The 23252-nt window shown below is 34.2% G+C and overlaps 1 long non-coding RNA gene across 3 annotated transcripts in view; it reads right to left on the bottom strand.

Moving 5' to 3' along the window:
• The window catches only part of LOC126966902 (uncharacterized), a 92711-nt gene extending 81401 nt beyond the window's left edge, over positions 1-11310 (bottom strand). For all 3 annotated transcript variants that reach the window (XR_007729839.1, XR_007729840.1, XR_007729838.1), the window contains exon 1: positions 11129-11310. This is a non-coding gene — a long non-coding RNA (uncharacterized LOC126966902). The remainder of the gene's footprint in view (positions 1-11128) is intronic.
• Between the last annotated feature and the right edge of the window lie 11942 nt (positions 11311-23252).

The raw sequence follows: 23252 nt of genomic DNA, 5'->3' as shown, positions 1-23252 counted from the left end.
GTAATCTGATAAGCTATTACAAAATTATCCACTACTTTAAAATGAAAACCTTTTAGGCGCGTTGTTCATTTTATTTTGTGGGGAACGAATGTGATTGAGCCGTCATGAATGATGAACGCTCGTTCAGGTAAAGTCGACTAAGGGAGGCTTAGTAGGTGACTACAATTTAATTCATGTTAATGTTAATAACCTGTCCTTGGAGAATAGAATGGACTCAAGATGATGAACAAAACTGTTGCACAGAAGTAAAAAAAATAGCACTTAAATAAGTCAAGTGAAAATTAAACAATATAAGTTTTTGCAAGTAGTTCTCAGAGCCATTAAATTACGCCAGCTGTGCGATGCCTTATGTCCAAACATGGCTCCCTCAGCAAGAGCCAAACTCATATTTAAATATAACTAAAATAAATTATTGAAAGCAAATAGTATGTAATACATGTGTTAGGCAAATATAATACATTTCATTATTTATTAATATATATTTCTAAGATATTAGAACTACTTTACTATGCTTTTACCAAACGTGCAACCGTCTTGCACAGAAAATAAAAACGTCCTTAAAATTTACAAACGTAGAAACTATTCACCTAATGATATGTGAGATAGTATTTATATTTTAAATGTACTCATACTAAAATGCGTTATTCTGAACTCACGAAAATTAGCCATGCCATCCGATCCTCAAAAAAGTCAATATCTTGAAAACCATGGGGTATAATGAATTGCCAGCTTTGGGCATATCTAGAGGAGCGTCAGTAGATTACTGATCGACAGATCGGCCACCTCCATAGTCGATTAGCTGGAAATCTTCTAGTTTATCTTACAAATAGATGGGCTGCGGCCATTTTAAGCCCTTGCTTTAAATGGTTGCGAGAATGGCAGCGAATAAATTTGAGAAGCGTTTCAATTAGGATGGATATAGCGAAGGCCTTCGATTTTATGTGAAGGCGTTTCTCTCGAAACTTCCATCATATGTGCCATAATATCCCAAGAGCTTTTGCAAGTCGCTTACCAGCTGCCTCACGCAGGTGTTATGCAGGTCGTTGTCAACAGTTACTGCATAGACCCTAAGCCTTTGAATGTCGGGGTTCCCCAAGGCTGTGTGCTAAGTCCTATACTTAATCTTTATATAGAAAATATATGCCTCCAGCATACATGGTTATGCAAATGACAGTACTGGCACTGGCATTGATATATTCCGGCTATACTGGTGTCATCGGAGTTAATCACTGAAGAAATACTGGTAATCTGCGGAGAGCTAAATACAAAATCATTTTCATATCTATCGATCATTATATAGTGCCACAAGGTCCGATAATATTGTCAATATCAAAGTTTTAATTTGCATAAACATATTGTCAAATTGGTTTTAAATAAAAATGTTATTTATAATACATGTTTGTCATATTTATGACGTGTAAATTATAAAAGATACACATAAAACCGCCTGACAACGTATTATCTTTACCTAAATATTGCCTTAATATCTATTTAATTCAAATATTAAACTTTTATATAATATTATTTTAATTATTAGTATTATATTTTAAATCAAGTATTATTTGTAATTATTTACTAATAAAAATTCCCTGTATTTGGTTAGCTTTTTAAGAACTTGTGACCACATTGCTTCATTTGTCACATGCAGGCAGTAAAGTAGATTTAATCAACCTATTCGTTTATAAACAACATCGTCGAATCAACAGCTGGTTTTATAAAACATGGCATAATAATTTGTACTTAATTCATTTATTTACATTTTTATCTCAAATTATTCTGAAATATTTAAAATTTTAATTCAATATACTGAATAAATGTTTAAAAATAGCTCTTTGGTAGTTTCTGATAAGAGATACTACCAAAGTGCTACGTGTATTGGAAGTATCTCACTATCGGTATTTTATTATATATATTTTAGATCATAATAATAATAACCTATGTGTCCTATACCTAGTACGTCATAATATCATGAGCTAAATTATTATTTAACGTCACAAATAAGATCGAAAACCACCATTAAAACCACCATTGGTACCATTAAAATAACATAAGACGATGTTTGCCATTTTTAATATCAAACAAAATATAAGGTATATATGATATGTATAATTGAAAGTTGCAAATGGCGATGACTTATAAATCCTGGGTTCAGTGGAGGTGTTTTTAAATCACGGCAACACCATGCGCCTTATCAATTAAAACTATACCATAAAACAAAGTTTCAATTAAACGCCATGTGAATAGCGATCCATACTACGTCCCTGCTTGCTTTTAAGGTTCAAAATTGATTGGCAGTATATTTTATTAACAGCAAGTGTCAAGAGTGTTCGCTTCAGGCACATAGCGCTTTATAAATAAGCTCTAAGAGTTAGTGCCTGCCGTGACTCGTGAGCAAGGCTTGTTCCTTATCGCTTTGTAACTTTATACCATCTTTTTGTGGCAAGTTAAGTCTAGCCAAGTCAAAGTTTTTTTAAAGGGTACTAATATAATGTTAACAGTTTTGTAGACAATTTTAATATGTAGTTTATTTGATTAAGTTAAAACTTATCTACTTAATATTTTCATTCAAACGTAATACCACGTAGATCTACTTTGTGGAATCAGTTCCTGGCTGCAGTACTTCCAAGCCGGTATGACATTGAGATCTTCAATCGAAGAGCATACTGAAACTACAAAGGCTGTCAACGCGTTTCTAAGAAGTCCAGCAGTATTCACTTATCATATAGCGAGCCTCTTCCTTTAAAAAATTATAACAGAGTTATACATAGATAAGTACACGATAGAGTCGGCAGATATACAGGGATCAAGAGAAATACGTGAATATTTGTGCTGTTTGGTCTAGAAATACTAAGCCCGTGAGGGCCAGAGACCCAATGTACTATCTACGTGTCTCAATAGAGCTACTGATAACCCAAACACTGGGAGATTCGATCAACGACTCAGCCTAGGTAACCAACGTGGAAACTCTGCCAGCATTTCATTGTAAATAAAAATATTATAATTATAGTCATAATATAAAATTAGTTAATAAGTAAGATACAGTATGGTTAATATTCATCCTTAACATGAATGAACAACCATATTTCTTATACATATTCGAAGATCTGGGAAACTTAAATGTATGTTACGATACGATGGTTACGCAGCTATTCTTTTAGTGCTTGTTCGAATATCGACTTTATCGCATTAATTTTACGGTTTTCGTTAAAGGGGATAGTGGTTTGGCAACTGGGTACCAGGCAGGGGTGATTTATACTAGAGCAATGCAGTGGTAGTGTGCAGTTAGTATTGATTTCCATTCGCGAGCCCCACCCTAGGGGAATCCACCTCACGCACTACAATGGCATGTGGCCAAGTGGATATCCATTAAATAACGGATAAAAAGTATCCATCAATAAACATCCGTGAATATTTAATTATTCATGCATGAACATTCTGTAAGTGAATTCAAGATAAGATCAAGTTTGGTCTCTGGTGGGTAAGCATATGTGGATGTATCAGTTATTATTCGGTGTGTTTTTATCACATTAAAACGAACACACACACACACGCACACACACATATATATATTTGTGTATGTAAATATATATGTATATATAATTATATACTGACAAGCATCTGCCTGAATACAGTCATGGTGTTTTACTGTGTTGATTGCTTAAAATTCAGGCCTAATTTTAATCCCCTTTTGGCTGTCAGATCATATTTATATATATTAATTAAATCTTTTTAAGAGCTGTAGATTATGTATAAATAAATAAATAAATTCGGGTATAATTTGAGTGATGGAATGTTTTATTAAAACTCCGACGGGACACCGCCGTTCACAATTAATAAAAATGCTGTCAAGCATTCATTTGTGAAACGCAAAATTATTTGAGATCGTTGACGACCCATATTATATTCCTATGGTTGGCTCCTGCCCACTGAGCTATGTCGATGCCGCAGCCGAGTTCTAAAATCAACATGACGACTACTTATATTGAATAAAATATTTTGTTACTTGGCAACCACAGTACTGTGTATGCCTAGATAATTTGTGTAGTGTGTCAAAACTTTAGGCTTAGATTCCACGACAGAAGTAACAACTTAATCAAGGCGAAAAAAAGGGTACCAAAATACGAATCACAACTATTTTTATTTCTATATCGAGAAAACAATTACATTGTTTATAATACAAAATTTTACTCGTGTATAAAGAGTACTTTGGTATATTTAGTTCTGACTGATCGCACTCTATCACAATTGAGCGATACAACTCAGTCTCATAAAATAACTGTTAAGTCTTATTACCTAAGTAAATTCACTAATCACGGTGCCCTTCAAAACCAAACACAAATAGTGTTTGCTCACTTCTGCTTGAAGACAGAAAATGGCGGGTGTAATTTTCTTATTACATGCTTTTTATTAGTATGTGTATGTAACTTACTCATTTGGGCGTGACTTAGACCCACTTTAACCGGTCAGATTTCGTTCAAACTTTGTAGAATTATCGAGGATCGATAACAATACATTAATTTGATAAAATTATTCCATTTATCAATTGTTAATTTTTTTTAAATTTAAATTTATGTTTATTTAATATAAATTCCATTATTATCTTTAACAGATTAATCTAATCATTAGGAATTTTTGGAATACCAAAGAGAATCTTTAATTCAACAATACAAATTAAGTGCAAGTTTGAAAAAACACGCTTATATAAATTAACCTTACTTAAAATTGTATTAAAAGCGAGTTTTATAAGTTTTGTAGATTTTTTAACTACTTTTTTTTTAATAAGTGCATTGGTTAACCACATCAAACTACAAACCGATTATAACACTCGACGTTCCTGTCATAATAGAAGTACCTACCGACGCCAAATGTATCGTTAAGTAAATTATGGCCTCGACCGACAGACTGTGTTCCCCAATAGAGTTCAATGACCTATTTTTCGGCTATACAGAGCGTCTCTACGCTCATCAGCTATTTAAAGAGCTTTCATCTTGAAGTAATTTTATTTTAGAGAAATCAAATCTGATATTTATGATAAAGTCATCGTTCGAAAGGCGTTCAGCTTACTTTTCAGCAGAATTTTCATCGTTTGTTGATGAAAATTCAGATGAATAGAATGTTTAAGCTTTTACAACAAGATCCCAGAAAATGTTCAAAACAAAAGTATTACGTTATTCAAAAGAATTATTAAAGTACGTTTGTGTAGTAAGGGTTACGAGAACGTAAATGACTATCTTAATTATACCACAGATTGGGATGGAGCGACCACCTCCAGGCTATTAAATAATAAATTTTAGTGTACGATATTGCCTACATTGTAACTAGGTATATTTCATAAGAAAAGGAAGATGTGTTTCCTGCGCCCGTTCTTCTCACGTCTGACACATACTTTTTCGAATAGCTGGTAGTTTTTGATATTTGAATTTAAACTATATCATCAATTGTGTAATCAATGAGGAAAGAATTATAATCATTTTTGCTGGTTTGCTACTACTAGCCTTCTGAAGATTCATTGAAAATTTCATCATTCTATAGCCGTTCTGGAGTCCATAGGGAATATACACACGTCAATTTTTATACTAGGTTTATATATTTATATTGATATAATAATATAATAGGTTTATATTGATAAACCACAAATTAACACGGTTCGTTGAACGCATGTTTGGCGACACTGCTACTTTGAAAGAACTGTCTTCCACTAACAACTAAACTATCAGTTATCATTTGATACGTCCGTTAATAAAGGATGTGTGCTCATACGACGGAAATGAAAACTTCACAAAGCCACAAATTACAATTTGTTGAAGCCAAATTGTCTGGGCGTTAAAAATAGAGCACGGAAATACTTCAAGGCGGCCCATATTCTAGCGCTCTACAAAGCGCAGGAATGTCCACGTATGGAGTATCGCAGTCATCTCTGGTCTGGTGCACCCAAGTATTAGCTCGATCCATTTGACAGCGTGCAACGAGCAGCTCGAATTGTCGGGGAGCCTGTGCTTTGTAAACGGCTGGATCATTTGGTATTACGTAGAGACGTCGCTTCATTGTGTGTTGTGTTTTGCAATCTTTTGAACTATGTCGGTTAGTTTGGATCTCATACGGATTTATGATTCGGTCTCGCAGGAAAACTCCGAGCATAGCCCTCTCCACTGCCCTCAGAGCGACCATGAGCTTTGTTATAAGGCCCATAGTTAGCGACCACGTCTGCGTACCGTAAGTCATCACTGGTACCACACACTGGTTGAAAACCTTCGTCTTCAGACACTGCGGCATTTGGGACGAGAAGATTTTACAGAGCTTCCCGGACGCTACCCATCCGAGTTGGATTCGACGAGTGATCTCCTTCTCGAAAATGGACCTGCCTATCTGGATTATTTGTCCGAGTCCGTACTCATCGAGAATTTCGAGAGTACAGTTCCTAATTGTTATGCGAGTAGGTGCGACATGGACATTTGACATGATCTTCGTCTTGTTCATGGTCATTTTGAGACCTACTTGAGACTTACCTTTGGAAGTTGTATTGAGGCCATCGAACATATGGCTTAAGTCTTTCATGGTCTCTGCCATGATTACGATATCATCTGCGAATTGAAGGTGATTGATGTAATCGCCGTTGATATTGATGCCCAGTCCGTTCCAGTCCAGAAGCTTAAACACATCTTCCAACGCAGCGGTGAACAGCTTGGACGATATGACATCGCCTTGTCTGACTCTCCGGCTGCAGTCGGATAGGCTTTGAGATCTGATCCTGGAGACGGACTGACATGGTAGCGTTTCTATACAAACACTTCAACGCTTCGATATATCGGTAATCAATGTGGCACCTCTGAAGAGACTGAAGCACCGCCCAGGACTCGATCGAATCAACGGCTTTCTCATAGTCCACGAACGCCAAGCATAGTGGCTGGTTATACTCCTCTGTCTTCTGTATAACCTGCCATAGGGTACATACCCTATCACATACATATGTGGTCTATGGTGCTAAAGCCTTTTCGCAATCCGGCTTTTTCGGGAGGCTGGAAGTCGTCGAGCCGGCGCAAATAAAGTATGCGCTTTATTAATTTATATAAAAAGAAAATCGCTGAAATCTTTAGAAAGTTATAATGTAGAGCTGAAATATTAGTATAATACTTAAATTAACGAACTCAAGGCCTACCATCAACTTTTAATAAACGATGCGATTCCGATGCAGTTCAGTTCAGGTACCTAAACTGAATCACTAAAATTCGTACAATGAAGTGCCTTTTACTGAATGGCGTATGGATCGCTTATGAAGAATGAATGAAATAAATTTGTCTGTGGCCCGCGGTGTGAGAAAGAGATGACGCTGTACAGTCGTTGCATAAGTTTGTCCCTCTTACTCGAACCATATGCGTTGCGTTTCGAAACCTAAAATGATATCATTTTAGCGGTTTTTTTGCGTAGAAAATACTAATTATATATTTTAAAATTGCGCTTTATAGCGTCAAATTATAAACCACTAAGCCCTTTATTGTAATTATTAAATAATAGTAATATAAATAAATATAGTTTTTTAAATTACAAATTAAATGTTTGCTTAGGTGTTTTGGTAAAAATAACGAGTTATGAACGCACCTCCATTGCTGTTTGATTTGACAGGAGTCAGGACCAAAGAGTACATTTTTTTTAATTCGTTCTTGCGAACAGGCTATAGCCCGGGCCCTTTCTGCCTCATCTTTAATATTATCAATTTTGGTATTTATTTTCAGTCCTTTGTTCTACAAGAAAGTCCAATAAAGTATTCTCATCTCATCTTTCATCAATAAAATTTTCCTTTTCTGTATGTTATAACTATTTTTTTAAAGTTATTAATAACACGATTCACTTTCCTCTAAGGAAATAGCAACTTTTTTCGAATCGCTCACTTTGACACATAAGCTATCCAGTGTAAGTTGAAATATTACCTAATGGTACGAATGAATGAACGAACTAAAGCAGTTTGCGATTCAATTGATATAATTTTTGACATTCAATTGACATCATTGCAATTTAATCGGTTGATTTGACGTCAACCTAAATTAGATAGCTCTAATCACGTCGTAGTACGAAATAGCAAAGCAGTTAGTTTTAGGTTGTCAATTGAATCGCAATAAGAGTTCATGGTAGGCCCGCTGGTGGCTGAATTTAAACATCATTCTACTTGTTAATATTGTTATGTTGTACTGACACAGGTATTGTTATTTTTTCATTTATTTATAAAGACTATTGATAATACACTAAACATAACTGAATTTAGTATCTATTGCTCCAACTATAATTCCAAGTGTAACATAACGTATAAACTCTAGTAAAAACAAAATTCAATAAAAACATATTATGCTAGTAATCATTATGAAGTGATTTTAAACTTAGATCTATTATATCTATTACTTTTATTGCACTTATGTTAGTAGTAAGCACATTCCATTTTTACATCCCTAAATTGACAAGGCAGGATAATGTAGGTAATAGGAGGAGTTTTATTTGACGTCACGCTAACCGTCGGTTTGTGAGGAGTCATATTATCACTGCGTCATATTAGTTGATGCTGCTAATTCTATAGGAATTGTACTTTATACTACGCAAGCTGTGACAAGCCCTTACTTAAACGCAAAAATATTTTGTATAAGAAAACTGTGAATATCTTGATACCCATATTGTATATAGATAACATGTTTTAGTACCTCTAAATTAAAATACCTGACTCAGTAATAATGTTATTTTATAATTATCTTGTTATGACAAGATAATTATAAAATAATGTTATTACATTGGTAAAAAAGGTTTCATAGCTATTGGATATAAAATTCAGCTGTATTCGTAACAAAAAGACAAAAAATACCTCATTCTATTTACAATAAAGAGTTTTTTCATTCATTTATATCTTAGATGAGAACAAATAATTACAATTACGTAGGTCGGCGTCTGCGCACACAAAAACGAAATGAATACATAATTTTCTTGTTTACAAATATTTTACCCGTAATTGGTAGAGTATCTCTCCAATTATAACTTCGCCCAAGTACGGTATTGCATATGCAAGGTAAACTAAACCAGTTATAAGAAAATTCGCAGTAAGCATATACATATATTCCAGCCAATGATTTATAATCACTTACATGCCTTCTTTATATTATAATAATGTTTTTTGGAAGGCTAAAATAATTCACAATTGACAGATTTTTACATTGGTAATTTCTCGTCGCATAAATATTGCGAACCTACAATTTATTTTCACCTTCAATGAGTTACTGACGAGTTCGCAAAACATATTATGTATTCATATCTTAAATTATCCGTTATTGCTTCGAGAAGAATAATAACCATTTCTTTTAGTTCGATAAGTGATGGATGATTAAAGGTCTAATCTTATATCTTTAAACGAGCAATTCTTGTATATATATAATCTGAATCTCGGAAACGGCTCCAACGATTTTCATAAAATTAAGTATGCAGGGGATTTCGGGGGTAATAAATCGATCTAGCTAGGTTTCAATTTAAAAAAAATGGTTTTATCCATGTTTGAATGAGAAACAGCTACAATAACATTAGAATACAAAGGTAAATTTCGCCACTATATACAAGACTATTATAGCTCAGATGGGACATTGGGTGATCCGGAAAGCAGAAGACCCCGGTTCGAATCCAGATGTCCTATTAGTTTTTTTTTTTGTTCAAGTTTTGTACATTCTTAAAAATCTGAGCAAGTCTCGGTCGTCCGGATATAATTATTTAATAACTCATAGTGACGGAACTCTTCAAAATTTTGAAATATAATGATAGTGATATATATCCTAGTCTGTAATTATGACCACATGTGAACTTTAACAATTTGTTATGTATTTAAAGTGATCACCCTTACTTCTAGGATTAATACACAAATAAAACTTGAAAAAAAAAATTATGAACGATGCGGGAAGACACAACCTGAGAGTTGAACAAAGCATACAAAATTTTATGACGATACGACACTCGAGTAGTTAGCTAGTTAGCTTAGTTGGTTATAGCACCGGCATGGAACGCTGGAGGTGGTAGGTTCGAGTCCCGCATCGTTCATAAATTTTATTTGTGCACATGTGAACTTATCACCGATGCGCGTTAACGCGTAATGTGTTATTAATAAAAGCGAAGTACTTTTTTGTGATAATAAGGGACGAGACGAGCAGGACGTTCAGCTGATGGTTATTGATACGCCTTGCCCACAACAATGCAGTGCCGCTCAGGATTCTTGAAAAACCCCAAAAATTCTGAACGGTGCAACACTGTCCAATAATTGCACTAGCCAAGCGCCCTTCAGACTGAAACACAGTAATGCTTACACATTCATGCTTCACGTCTGAAATAGACGCCGTTGTGGTACCAATACTCATACCCGGCGTCCTGTGCAACGGAGTTATTTATTTGCCCAAAGTTATTCCAAGCTTAAAACTTTTTGTCTTTATCTTACATGTGTCACTACAGAATTACATGACAGGGAGAAGTAATTTTGAACTTAGCGTAACTTTGATAAGACAGCTGTAGTATTAGTTAGGATTAGGATTTTACGAGCATGGTGTATAACCCTGCCATATATAAACAGCGAGCAGTCGTTTATTTGCAAAGAGTACTTTTGATTGGTTATTATTTCAGTATACGCCTGGAGGTGACATCACTATGACGTGTCAAAGATGGCGGGCTGTCCCTATCCCAACTCACGGGGCTTCTCTGCTCTTCTTTTCACTTTGTTAAAAGATGTGTAAGTGAAGGAAATTAATTAAGAATATAACAGCATAGTATTTTCTTTGATTAACGCGAGTGTTACACAATTAAAAAAACACTTTTAAAGGAATAAAACGCGTGTAATTGTAACTGTGTTTTTACATTAGATTTTTGCGGAAAAGTTACATTTTTATTTTAGTTAACCCGACGTTTCAAGACCTTTCCAGATCTCGTTTTCAGGGGGACTGTCTCACTGTTACACGCGTTTAAATCCTTTAAAAGTGTTTTATTTAAAAATAACAGCATTCAAAAAGTTTTCTTTCAAGAGAAAATGCGCATCTTTGATCACATACCATCAAGTGACAAAGGGCTCTGTTATCCTCTGTTAAAAATAAAAAAAAACACGGTATACAAATATTATATTACTTACTTATAAAATCCAGCCAAAAAGAGTAATTGTGAAACTCTTCCTGGTTCCAAATATAGGGTTGTAGGTGTGGTAATAAATACCACCTCGCGTGAGACATTGGATTCTTATCGTATATTCGAAAGATTTATTTGACTCCGTCGACTAAGGATTTATCGTGTTACAAAGAACCAGTCTCATGTCTACCAACTCGCTTTAGTAAATAAGTCCCCACCGAAATTAATGGCGATCGTTCCTAAAATAGACTAAATATCTGTGCTCACGTTATATTGTTACACAGTTGGTATGTTACGTTATATAAGCTTTTAGAGGTTTTTAAGGATATTCCTTAATAAATGTTTCGCAAGTAAATATTGACTGTGTATTTTAATGAATTATCAATCAGTATCATATTTGTACTTAGTATCATATATGTACTTAGTACGCAGTTTAAAGCTTATTAACAATAATAAACAATTTCAAATAAATATTTCTTAATAAATGTTTGTCAAGAAAATATTAACTGTTTTTTTTTATGAATTAGCAATCAGATACATTTATATCCAGAACGCAGTTAAAAGCTTAAAAAAAAATAATAAACAATTTGAAATGGATTTATGACTTCCGAATTTTTTTTCAATTCTAAGGTATATGAATATTATAGAATGATATTTTTTTCGTAAATAAATACTACCTACAACCTTATAAATCTAGTGGATTGTTGTACATTGAGTTTTAAATATTCATGTTTAAAATAAGAAAAGATAAAAAACTTTTTTATTTTTATATCACATATATATAAATATATTTTGGGTTTTTTAATGAAGAGTAGGACAAATGAGTTACGGGTCATCTAAAAATAAGTGTTTCCACATTCTCTTGCACCAGAGGAATCTGTTGCCGGCCTTTTAGAAAGGTTTTCTTAGTGTCATTTTCTGCTAGTCCGGTTTTCATTCTTTCTATCAAAACTCAAAAAAAATGAGTAACAAAACTAAAATCATATTGCTTGTAAACTGATCGAACTAAATAAAAAACAGTATTAATTATGAAACAATTTATATTATGAATAAAATAAAATAAAATAAAATAAAAATAATATTTCGTTGTAGAATTGAGCAAGGTTTTCGTTAATGTGTTGTGTAAACGCAATGTCAAAACATTGAACAGTGAGGAATTCCATACAATTAACGGCAGACGAAATTAAACAGCCTTGGGCATGTTTTTGGTAGCGGTGAGATGTTTTAATGAAAGATACGCGTCAACACTCTGTCGAAATAAGCAGGGTTATTTGTGGTCTTTAAAATATAAATTCAATGAGAATGACTTTCGGTTTTTCTTGGTTTCCGTACTTCTATATGACAATGGCATAGTGTACGGGCATTTCATTTTAATTCTGTGGATCTTTCGATTCCTTTTTGCATCAGGATTCAAGTTGAATCCCGGGCGAGTACGGAATTATCCATAGTATTTTCTTTGATTTACGCGACAATTAAATAAAATACTTTTTAAAGGATTAAAACGCGTGTAATTTAACTTTGTTTTTATATTAGATTTTTGCGTAAAGTTACTTTTTTATTATTATTTTAGTTAACCCGACGTTTCAAGACCATTCCAGATCTCTAATGTAAAAACAAAGTTACAATTAAACACGTTATTGTGAGACCATTGATAGCAAAGACAACATTTTCTATGAGGTATATCGTTTTGTCTAAATTATTTGTCCCTCTGTAGAGAATTGTTGTTTATAGTAACTATATATTTTATGACAAATTTTTACTGATATAACTAAAATACCAATTTTAATATTCTTTGCGACAATGAGGTACTTTTTGCTTCCTATCATTAAAATTTACCAATGTATTGGTAAACGGTAAAACGTTTTTGAGTCAGAGGAGTTGTGAAGGTTAATTAAACCGGCAGCCAATTTTCACCACCAGGCCGTACGTAATAATCCGAAATTCCACCCGCATGGTGATATCTGGCATTTTTGGAATCATCTGATAGCTGGTGCATTCTCCAACCGATACGACATAGTGATCTTCAAGTCTCGAGCATACTCCCATATCACAGGCTGGCTATGCATCTCTGGACCTCTGGTGTTTCTGGTGTCCATGGGCTAACTGCCGATGCTGCTGTTGGTTTTTGGTTTCCATCAGGTAAGCCACTTATCCGTTTGTCCCTTCTAATATAAAAAATAATAGAACAATATATCTAAATAACACGTTTTGTTAAACACATCCATGCTTTATTATAGCTCATTCTTATTGTAGCAATCATAAACCAAGATATCAAAAGATCCATTGGGTTAATCTGAAGATTTCCTGAAAAGATTCACTTAAATCGATCGAGCCATTTTCGCATCCGCATTGACTTTTAATTATAAAGATACTATCCTTCAATAAGGATGTCTAACTGCATAGTCAGTTTGCATGGAAAAAGCAGCTAGGTAGAACTTTTCTTCCGTATTGGGTACCATTATATCAAGCGAGCGAAGATTTATAACGTAATGTAACTGATAGGTCCAGACATTAGCAAATTTATAAACATACAATGTATATTATTTTTAACAATAAAATGTTAGTATGTGTAGATGTAGATACTGAAAACTGCCACTTCTACAAACATCCTTATACAGAGCGATAGGTTGGCAACATTGAATTGTACTCACAGATAATGTACAGTCCTACAATCCGGTACAACACCGAAAACCACTTACCCCTTGCAGAGGAACCGCCTGCCTGTATCTCGATAGCTGTTTACAAGAAGGGCCCAATTTATTTATTCGTTCATTAAGCGATGCGGGGGCTCGAAGCCTGAATTTTAGGATAAGTGTTCATGGGTACTTACGGACATAGTTAAATGAACATTTTGGCGCCTGTGGTTTTCCCGGTTTTGCTGCGCACTCGTGGGTGAAATTGTCTTGTGGAATCAAACACAGTGAACCCAAAAATAAAGTACTTATTTTTATTTACATACTAGCTAAGCCCGGCCGTGGTTCATGGTAGCTTTTTCTTATTGTATTAATAAATATATTGACGCGTTGCAGTGCCATCTTTTTGGTTGGCTCTTTGCAAGTTATAATTAGTTCGCGGTTTGAAAACAATCTTCGTCTCCCAATATTCATGATGACGGATTGAACGATATAAGAGGCGTGGCTCTTGACTTACGATTGCTTTCAACATCTGATAACTAATTTAAGATTATTAAGAATAATCTAGCTTTTATGACATCCTTAATAGGTTCTGAGCATTTACGTACAATATACAACAAGACTCCCAATCGCCTATTAAAAAGGTCGTCAACGAATGTCCGAGCGGTGTTGCACATACCTAACCCGTACGTTAACTTATACAGATTTATTTCATACCTTATTTCGTGGCAGTAATGTTCAAAATCTATTGTATATGCTCATTAGCACTAGTAACACTACGTCACGCGCGAGACGGACGCGATAACTAGGTAAGAACATTTTGTTTTAGCAATTGAAATTATTACTCAACAAAATGATAAAAAACGTTAAGTTAGTTACACAATTTTCTTAATTTAAATTGGCACTTACCTGAAATACGACATTCCATCCTTTTAAAGTTTGGATATGCTGTTATTTGGACAGTTTTTCACTGAGCACTTCGTTTGTCATTGTGTGGCGTTGTATTCAAAGCGCGGTTGATACACAACAGAACTGGACCTATCAGCATGTCAATCTTGGTTTCCAATTCCATATAGTATAGAAGACGATTATCTGTCATATTCATATAAATAAAAATATCGTTTTGGTTATCACTTGAATCAATCCATTTATAGGATAATATAATAATAATAATATTGACACACTTTTTACTCAAATTATCTTGCAAATTAGGCATATAGCCTGTGTTATGGGTTGCAAGACAACGATATATTTAATACAGTATACTTACATAATTATACATAAAAATATATGTAAACATACACATCAACGTACATAAATACATATAAACATCCGTGACTCGGAAACAAACATCCATATTCATCATACAATAAACGCTTGCACCCACCGGGATCGAACCCGGGACCTCTAGCTTAGTAGGTAGGATCGCTAACCATTCGGCTATACAGGTCGTCATGAAGGATGACTTTGGTATTGGTCTTTTTATCATTATTTTCGATGAGTTTTTGTGTGAATTTGAGAGTATTCAAATTCAAATATTTTTATTCAAAATAGGATTCAAAATCACTTATTGAACGTCAAAAACTACCACCCATTCAAAATAGACTGCCTCAGTCTTGAGAAGAACAGGCGCAAGAAACACACAGTCTGTCCCTACACCTTCTAAAAAAAATCCAAATAATCCGAAAGTGCCCAACGTGCCTTAAGAAATTTTCATTTCAAAATATTAATATATATAAATCTGTTTAATCGGTTGTGCAAAATTTCTAAAGCAATAAAACTAAATGATACCAAATCGATTTAGCAAATGTAAAGGCTCGAAGAGTTAACGAAACAAAAACGTGAGAAAGAATTGAATTCGACACGGTTCTGTTAATAGCTAGTTAGAAATGAATCGCCTCTCGATATAAACGTTAAAACAAATCGTATGAGAGATACAATAATGTAACGTCCATATCAATTGCCACAGTACAACGAAATCTGAATTGACTTCATACATTTTTATCAGTTCTTTTAAGATATTTTTTAATCTGTGGTCTTCTTCGACACCATTAATTTTTACGTGTAATTTCAAAATTGTCTCAAAACCAGCGGCGCTAAATGCGAGTTAATAGAATATTATATGCTATCATAGATTTGATCCGGAAAAGGTCAGATTGGACTCTAGCTGAGAATTGCATTTTGATGCAGCGCAGTGCTTCGAAAACGCTGTGCAAACCATAACACTATAATTTTGTTGAACGATCGGCTTTTGTTTTGACCTTTTTACGATATAATTTATTATTACATATTATCTTAGAATTTGTGGGAACAGAGAAACAAGCTTTTATAAAAAAATAAAAATCAATACTTCTTAATGCGCGCTGATAAATTTTGTGGGTATATTAAATGAGACAGAGTGTAGTAAGCTCACGTTGACAAACGGAGTAAATTTTAGTACCTACTTGATGAATGAGAAAATAGTTGTTTTTTGTATAATGAATCCCGCCCTTATGACGTTGTACCAGTGGTATAACACCAGAGGTTCTTTAAAGCACAAGCCAATTTTTAATTTAAATTTTTGTTTTGAACGTATTTTACGTATCATTAATACACTTAATTATACAAGGTCAGTAACTCTGTTTTAAAACATACAAATTTAGGGGTAAACTTTATTTTTGAATAATATTTTTGTTTTTTCTATGTAACTACTCGAATGTTTTGAATATAGCCACTATTATATACTTATATACTGAATACTTATTCAGTTCTACCAACTAAGATCAAAGTGCACCGTCGCAGTCTAAGTAATAAGTTACTTAAGTACGTACTATAACAACGTACATGTTTTAATCCTTTTAAAGTTTGTACTTAAAGTTACCTTTCTTAAGAATTTGTTAGTAAGACATCTCTTTTACGATAATGTTCGATTTTCTATTAAACTTGAAAGCTCTGTACGTCCCACATTCTTATCTCGAATGCTCTACGACATATTTTTCCAAAGTTTCCCGGCGCGAGCTTTCAGGCAGCTGAGTATAAAGCTCTATTCACACATGGCGGGAGATAAGGCAGCTTTCACACCATTAAGCCGCGCTCTGGAGCCCGGGGCTTTTCCAGATTAGATTATACACTCGATTTATGACGTCATTAAAGCTTTGATAATTACTCGGGAAAGGCTGCGTAGGCGAGGCGAGAGCGGGGTGAGGTAGGGAGGTGAAAACGCGGGGAGGGAGGGTACTTGTACTGTTTGATTGGATTCTTGGTTCTGCGAGGGTTAAGGGATTAAAGTTATGGAGATTAGTTCACCGCCCGCGGCCGCGTACCTACTCTTCGTTTATGTTAAAATGCCCATAGAGATGTGTGCGGATAAGAGATTGCTTATTGCCAATTGTGATAGCGAGGCAGCTTTTAATTTCGTTCCGCACACGAATGTATGTAAATAACATTCGGATTGCCTTCAATGCAATTATACAGTTGCCGTTGGTTGAAATTACGACGCAAGATGTGTTGCCTTAATTTATTGTGGTTGCGTTGAGGTGTTGTTTTTATTTTTAAGAAAGATTTATGATCTGTAGTGTGATCTGGAAGTACTAGAGTGTTTAAAAGACCAGTGTTTTTGTATACGAGAGCTAAGTCTCGTGTGAGAGATTCGCTGTAGCCCCATTTATATAATTAGTAGATATAGGACATGTATACACAGTTTTCGTCATTGAAGAACATGTCGAATCATCATTAACACAGATTAACAAAGTGTGAATGGTTAATTATCTAATCTCTTTGTATTTTTTTATGCTCGACAATTGAGATGCGTAGACAAAAGCTCATACTGATGATACGAAAACGACAAGTCATAAATGTTCACTACTTATGACTGTGACAAAGGTATATTATAGAAATATAATACCAGAGGAATGAATATAACAGTTATAAATTTCTTACTGCTTTTAAGTGTTAATCACAATCCATATCTATTTATTTTAATTGATTGTGAAATTAGTTTTTAATGTCGTTTGACAAAGTTGTGCCCAATTTAAATACGTTACCCATTTCATAACTTACTACATTATGGTCGATGGAAAGCATTTTCCTCTAGTTTGATTACACACCATTCACTGCAATGAGAATGGTGTGTGGACGGTGTGTATGGATAAACTCCATACATCCAGATGGTGAGGAGGATGGCTTGTGGATGAACGCCACACATCCAGATGGTGAGAATGATTAGTGGATGTACGTTATACATCAAACTGGTGAGAATGATTAGTGGATATAAGTTTTACATCCAGGTGTTGAGAGATTTGTGTATTATCTACATCCAGATGGTGAGGATGGTTTGTAGGTAAACGTCCTGATGGTAAAAATGATTTATGGTTGTTCGTTATACGTCCAGATGGCGAGGACAGTTATTGGATGAACGCCACACATCCAGATGATCAGGATGGCTTGCAGGTGAACACCATGCATCCAGGTGATGATAATGGTTTGTGTAGATACGCTACACATTCAGAGCAACACATCCAGATTGTGAAAATGGCATTTGTGTTTGTGATATATATAGTACTGAATACATTTAGTGCTACATGACTACATAAATAAATATTATATTGTCTAAAATAAATATTATATGTTCGCGACATAAGGAAGTGTATTAAAATGATTCTAAACGTTTTAATATACCAATTGACACTACACGGCTGTATGAAGAGTTTATAGGTAAAATTCGCACAAGAAACCTCGCACTATTATAATATTTTATCTACACCCATGCTTTAAATACTCTATTAAAGATTCAAAAACAGTTAGCTAATTGCCAACATTAAAATACCCAATGTGCTGACCATTACATCATTCAATCGACTGTTATAATGAATTCATTACAACATTATATCATCCGTTCTAATAATAACACTCCTTTGGATGATATTATGGTTACTAGGACTGGTTTATTTAATGTTAGCAGTAAGCTAACTGTTTCAGCATCTTTTATAGAGGATTAATATTATGGATAGATTAAGTCTTGTTTGCAATTGTTGATAATTAGGTATTAAAACACTCGTGTTATACTATCATCACACGAGGCAAACACAATCGTGTTTTAATACCTCTTATTACACAACAGTTGCATAAATAACTATAAAAATATTAGAAAATTAATTGAATTAGGCGTTACTTTGCGGAAATCCATAATTACACAAATGATTTAAGTTTTCTTTAGAGTTAATTCCGCTAATATATGTCTTTAAAACAATTCGACACGTGTTTCACTTCTGCACTAGGCATCCTCAGGACGTGTTGTCTCGCCAAAATCTGGCACGAAATTGAGTCTCGTATAATAATTAAATAATAAACAATAAATAAATAATATACAGTGTTCATTATCCGACTTCACTTTCGCAAACTCCAAAACTTTTACACACAACGTTTGTAACAGTCAATTGTATGATAGTAATTTAAGACAGGAACCTCCCATCAGGTCCTAATATTCGTCCGCGAATGGTACTTCAATTAAGCGTAATGAGCCGACCCGTCCTGCCTAAACTACGCTTACCTAACCATTTACACCGCACCAATATATTACACCCGTTTCATGTTAATTACATTTACACGCAAATAATACGCCTGTGACGTCACTGCGCCTTTGGATGCGAAAAGTTGAGATGTTTTGTATCCGCTATAAACGGACGTGAATAAGCTTACTTGTATTTACTTGACGACCCCTATAGCCGAATGGTTAGTGACCCTGACTACTAAGCTAGAGGTCCCGGGTTCAAATCCCGGTAGGTGCAATAATTTAAATGATGAATATGGATGTTTGTTTCCGAGTCATGGATGTTTATATGCATTTATTTATGTTTAAGTAAGTATATTGTATTAAATATATCGTTGTCTTGTACCCATAGTACAGGCTATGCCTAGTTTGAGGAAAGATATTTTGTGTAAGAGTGTGTCAATAAAAAAAAAAAATTGTTGGTGATCTGGTTCACCCATTCCCACTGTGCCGTTTAAACAGAATTTTTGAAACTATAAGAGAATGTCGAATTGGCTTCTGAAAACCTTGTTCTGTTCAGTGGCGAGAAATCACTTAAAGATGTCGCCTGCAACTCCACGCCCGCCTCCCAGTAAGTCCTTTTTCCATTTGACTGTATAGAATGATAAGTGTATTGAATCAAATGACGATCAAGTTCTCTTGGAATTATTTACTCTTCAGTATTACGTTTAAATAAAAAAGTCTGTCTGCATCTTCTACGCAGATATTACGGGACTGTTCGTATTAAAATAGCAGCCGAATTTCCCTACAATATTTTTAAAAAAAAACAAGTTTACCTGTACCATATTGATGTCTGCATTACACAACCAGTGGAAGGCTCCTTTGCATTAGATGCCGACTAGGTTATGGGTACCACAACGGCGCCTATTTCTCCCATTTTACTAGCTACGGCGCCTTTCAGACCGAAACACAAAAATGTTTACACATCACTGCTTCACGGAAGAAATAGGCGCCGTTGTGGTACCCACAATCTAGCCGCAATCCTGTGCAAAGGAGCTTCCCACTGGTATTCTACACCGGCTTCATACAATAACTTCAAAAGCTTGGAACGAATCTCTTGATGTCATATGAAACGAAAACTAGCTACTATAGGCGGTTTACACTTCCCAAAAGGTTCTCTGAGCTTGACTCACAAAAAAAGAGTAAAGGCATTCAAAATAGAGAACTATTTTGAATGGATAGCAGTCTATTCAAAATAGGGGTGCAAATTAAATATTATATCGATAAGTTCGATGATCAACCCATACATGAATACGAACAAACTCTACATCTATAGATTCACTAGATATCGTGCTATCTAATAACAACCACTACAGTACTGGACGGCTAACTGAGACACTAGCTCGGTTACGCTGACTTTGGCGTAGTATGTTTATGTTGCACGCCTATCAACAAATAGAAATTTTTGAGATACAAAGTGCTGTATATACCGATAGTAAGATCGCCCTCTAAGGATTGTAAGCAATGCAGTCCGCTTAGAGAACGAAAAATTTTGAATCGCAATTGCGCTGCTTACCTAAAATGTTAAGACTCAAAATCCCAGTAAAATAACCAAAGAAAACGGCAATAGAGCATTCAGACCACACTAATGTTAATACTACCAATGCTCCATTTTGGCAACTGATTTCAGACCATTGAAAATCTTCTCCGTTTGGGAAAATAACGAAAAGTTTTCATTTACATCTCATCAAGATTACTTTTACGCGTAAATATCATAACATCAATTAACTGCTATCAATTACATCAATTAGAAGCCTATAGTATTCATTTATTAATATTATTAATGCATTTATTTATACAGATAAAAAATAAAATATCTATTAGAATGATGAACCTAAAAGTAAGAACCTTAAAAAATATAATAAAACTAAAATATATTATTAAAAGAAGTCTCTTTAGGCAAGGCTCTGAAGATACTGGCAATGTTCCCCCTTTGTATAGCTAGACTAATTCTTTGTCTAAGGTAGCTGCCAGCTCTTCGGTCTCCTGTAATGTCGACTAACCTTTTTGCTATTAATTAATTTGCTAAAAAGTGCTTTAAATATAATTAACAAAATATGTATTAATACAAGCTTGGTTTGTTTAAAAAGCTCTCCATACATCATATATACAGACCACCATAAGCCACTAGTGGAGTGGTATCGTTAAAAGTGACGCACGCCGTAAGTTGGATCGCATTTGGCAGCAGTATTGTGATTGTGATCCCGATATGTCGAACAAACGCTACCTAATGATGCTTTAGTATTCTCCATATACCGACACTGTAGTAGCCATCTATTTGATATATAATTAATAATACGAGGGTTTTAATTGTCTCTTAATTAGTATATGAGATCGTTTAAGGCTTTTCAAGGACTAGCTAGTAAGGTTGATTACATAACAATAATACTATGTTTTTAGGGAGATGTTAAGCACATTTCTTGGGAATGAGTGCCGATGATCATGATCACATACTCTAGGAAATGCCTATTACTAATGAGCATAGCCTGGTCGTCTCATTTTTTTTTGACTTTTGTTGATTTTTGACTTGAATTGGATATTTTTAGTATAATAATTATTTAATATTAAAATTGATTAAGCTTAGAACTTATGTTTCATGAGGATGGCTTAAATTGTTTTCTAGTTTGTTTCTTGTATATTTTGAACTTGAATTTACTTTATACATGTATATAGAGAGATATAATTTATAATAATGGGTGTCTAGTTAATAAGCCTTAATGATTAATAGATAATTATAGAGCTATCAAAGGAAAAGCTTAGAAACCGCTAACCTAAAACCTAAGTTTGTGTTTGTTACGGAGAATACTTCAAATAACAGTAGAGCTTTACTGCCAACACCCTAATTTATGCCGAAAATAAGCGTAGTGGTACAGTTTCACATATGTGGGTGCCAATGAAAAACCAGGTATATTAAATAATTTATCTTAAATGTCAGGGTAAGAACGGATCAAAAAATAAAATGTTAATCAAAAGAAACAGGCAGCATTAAGTCATATCCATTGTCTTCTAACGAATTAATTATAATTTTATCTATTTTAATGATAAGAGTTTATTCAAAAACAAGATTCTGTGACATAACCGATCTAAAAGAAATTGTAAAATTCAAACAATTTGCTTCGGGGTCACAGTTCTTTAGAAACATTAGATATATGAAAATCCGATGCATATTTCATCAGATTCAATTCCTCTCTATCACGAATACTATGAAATGATTACAGATAAAAATTGTGCAGGTATACCAGCTATCAATTAATCTAAACGTATATAAGAACCTAACGAAGAATTTTATCAATCATTTAATCTAAATGCCTCGTGAAGGCAAAACGCTCCCATTATTATTATTTATAAGAGGTTTAATAAGGGTCTAATGCAAACTGCGTATCAAGCAAAGGCCCGGAGCCTCGATACAGGGGCATTCAAAATAGGCGATAATTATGAATTGTGGCTTCGATTGTCGCTCCATTAGCCAGCTTTGTGGCTTCGGAAGATACGTGCGCGCTCCGATATGCAAATGTGTGGCTTCGTGAAAATATTGCTTAGGTCTACGTCTATGTATCATGTTATCTTTCTTGACTTTTTATCCGAGGTTTATAATTGATGCGACGTTAGCGATAATAAAATAATAGTTTATAAAACACGTTTTAATAGCCAAGCTCAGACGAAAAGTAGAAATATTTTTAAATATAGTGAGGTTGTTATCTATATAGCTATATAAAGTCCACTGGTCCGTTTTAAAAATTAGATTGAATTTATATGAGTGATTTGAAATTTGAATTGAACAAAGCTGAGTTTAACATGTAAAAGCAACAGTTAAGAATTACAAAATTACGCTTCAATAAAGTATTTTTCTTCCGGAAAGTCGCATACATAAATAAATATCTATATACAGCCGAACCTTGTCTAATTATAATTATGAAATGATCGATTCTTATCTTAGAATGGATACAAAGTGCTATTTAATTGATTTTCAT

The sequence above is a fragment of the Leptidea sinapis genome, chromosome 11 (genome assembly GCF_905404315.1).
Source record: "Leptidea sinapis chromosome 11, ilLepSina1.1, whole genome shotgun sequence".
Lineage (NCBI taxonomy): Eukaryota > Metazoa > Arthropoda > Insecta > Lepidoptera > Pieridae > Leptidea > Leptidea sinapis.
This window is presented reverse-complemented; position numbering and strand designations above follow the sequence as displayed.